The sequence below is a fragment of the Bidens hawaiensis genome, unplaced genomic scaffold (assembly GCF_021521415.1).
Source record: "Bidens hawaiensis isolate Kalapana, Puna unplaced genomic scaffold, B.hawaiensis_p1.1 tig00018510_1, whole genome shotgun sequence".
Lineage (NCBI taxonomy): Eukaryota > Viridiplantae > Streptophyta > Magnoliopsida > Asterales > Asteraceae > Bidens > Bidens hawaiensis.
In genome coordinates this window covers 38012-41256 of record NW_027492802.1, presented here as the reverse complement: position 1 = coordinate 41256, position 3245 = coordinate 38012, and positions in this window count along the sequence as shown.

Below are 3245 nucleotides of genomic sequence, written 5' to 3'. Positions count from 1 at the left end.
AAAGTAAAACGTGTTTTATCAAACGCTTTGGTAAATAGGATCGGCTTTTTGAAAATCTGTGTGTACTTTCCCAAGATCAATTAATTTCTTTTCATAGCAATCCCGTATAAAATGATATCGAATCTCGATATGTTTCGTTTTAGAATGTTGTACGGGATTTTTGGTGATACTAATAGCAGCAGAATTATCAATCAAGATGGGAGTAGTAAGAAACTTCAAACCGTAGTCACGAAGATGTTGTTGTATCAACAGAACCTGGGAACAGCAACTCGAGGCTGCAACATATTCAGCTTCGGCGGTTGAAGTAGAGACCGTTGTCTGCTTCTTACACTGCCAGGAAACAAGCCGGTTTCCTAAGAATTGACATCCTGCAGTCGTTGATTTGAAGTTGATCTTGCATCCTCCATAATCTGAGTCTGAGTAGGCGGTAAAATCGAAAGTATTATCTTTGGGGTACCATAACCCGATGTCAGGATTTCCCTATAGATATTGCAAAATACGCTTGACCGCTGCCAGGTGAGTCACTCGGGGACTAGCTTGGTACCTAGCACACACACAAACAGCAAACATTATGTCGGGTCGAGAAGCGGTCAAATACATTAGAGAACCAATCATAGCACGATAAAGGGTTGGATCAACGGTATCCTCCAATTCATCCGGTGATAAATTGTGACCCACTGGAAGAGGAGTTGAAGGGATTTTTTCGGCAGTTATCTTGAATCGGCTCAAGACGTCGTTCACATATTTAGTCTGATGAATGAAGATTCCCTTATCAGACTGATGAACCTGCAGCCCTAAAAAGAAATTCATCTCTCCCATCGAGCTCATTTCGAACTTGGTTTGCATGGACTTCTCGAACTCCTTACATAAAGTGTCGTTTCTAGACCCAAAAATAATATCGTCAACATAAATCTGGACTAGAAGAAGATCATCACCAACAGTTTTATAAAATAAAGTGCAGTCAACAGTTCCTCGTTTGAATCCATTATCAGTCAGATGGTCGGCGAGCGTGCCATACCAAGCTCTCGGGGCTTGATGTAGACCATACAGGACCTTGTTTAAACGGTAAACACGGTCTGGATAATCAGGATCTTCAAAACCAGGTGGTTGTTGAACAAACACTTCCTCATGTAGTTCACCATTGAGAAAAGCACTTTTAACATCCATTTGATAGACCTTGATATTCTTGTAAGCAGCATAAGCCAGGAAGATTCGAATCGACTATAATCTTGCAACTGGAGCATATACCTCAGTATAATCAATACCCTCTTGCTGATGAAAACCTTGCACCACTAGACGTGCTTTGTTTCTGACGATCACTCCTCGATCGTCCTTTTTACATTTAAATACCCACTTAGTCGGAATAGCTTTCTTGACTCTAGTAGGCTTGTCTATTAAATCCCAAACACCCGATCGTGCAAATTGCTGTAATTCCTCTTGCATAGCTTCTACCCAGGATCATCAAGTGCCTTACGAGCTGTCGTTGGCTCAACTTGAGATAGAAAGCAATCGAATTTAGCAATATTCACAATTCCCGAAGAGTGTAAATTAGTGTAAGCACACAATACGTTATTGTCGCTTGACGAAGCAACTTGATGACGTGTACGAACGCCCACATCAAGTTCTCCAATGATATTGTCCTGTGGATGATATCCATGAATCCGAAGAGTAGGATTTTCAGGAACAACAACATTATCAAATAAATTAGTGTAATGTTCACCCAATTCGGGAGATGAAGCATTATTACTATCAAGATCAATAACTTGAATCTCAGCTTGATCATCATCGGAAGAAGTAGAAGCACTGTCAATAACAACTGGAGGAACAACTTGAGATTCTTCAGTTGGAGCATCTGGTTGAACTTCAACTGCATTAGAACTTGAAGAGCTTGGAATGTTCAAATGTTCTTCAAAGTATGCTCTAACCAGATCTTCATTGATGTGTTCAGCCGAAGGAGTAAAAGAATTAAATAAACTATCGTAGTCAAACATCCAGTCTGGACCTTTCCCTTGAGGAGGAGTTGTGTACTTTTGACAGTCCACATGGTACCATTCTTCAACACAGCCAGATGTAAAATTAAATACTCTTTTCTTTGGAGACGCATATCCCAAGAAATAACCTTCGATAGCCTTTTCATCAAATTTACCCGATTCCTTCTTCAACATTGTACACGGACACCCAAATGGTTCCAGGTACTTTAAATTAGGTTTTCTGTTATTTAATATTTCATAGCTTGTCTTCTTGAGTCGTTTTACTGTTAGAACCCGATTAAGTGTATAACAAGCTGTGTTCACTGCTTCATTCCAAAATTGAATAGGAAGCTTTGAATCAGCAAACATTGTACGTGCAGCTTCAATCAGAGTTCTATTTTTCCTTTCAGCAACACCGTTTTGTTGTGGTACATAAGGTGCACTATATTCTCGGTGAATTCCCTTTTGAATACAAAAGAAATCCAAAATAGTGTTTTTGAATTCAGTACCATTCTCACTTCGGATTCTCCTCACCTTTTGTTTGTACAGTGATTCTATCTTAGTAATAAGGTTTTGTACCAAAACAGGTGTTTGATCTTTTGAGCTCATAAATAACACCCATGAATATCTTGAATAATCATCTGTCACTACCAAACAATACCAGTCTCCAGAAATACTCGCACGTTCACTGGACCAAACAAATCCATATGAAGTCGTTCAAAAGGAGTATTAATGGAATTCAATAACTTAGAAGGATGTGTCTTCTTCTTCTGCTTGCCCTTTTTGCATGCAACACAGTGATCAGATAACTTAAAGTTCTTTAACGAAACACCCTCAACTAAATTATTTGCCATTAAATAATTCATCTTTCTAACATGAATGTGACCCATTATTCGATGCCATAGAATCGAGTCTTTCTCAGTTGCTTTCGAGACAAAACATGTTTCGATCGATGTTGATATCTTAGAACTTATGTTTAAGACATAAATATTATTTGATCATGATGATCGCATGAAAACCATGTCCTCGGGAATAATAAAACCCGGTTTCAAGATAAGACACTCTTTGTCAGAAAATATTGTAGTGCACTTTTTATCACAAATCTGCGATACACTCAATAAGTTATGATCAACCTTGTCACAATAATTTACTTTTTCAAATGTAATATGACCATTTGAAACATCACCCTCTTATGTGATCATGCCCCAGAATTCCCAGCAAACGCTACATAACCCCCTTGAATATTTCTTACGTTGGTTAATAGGTCGAGATTTC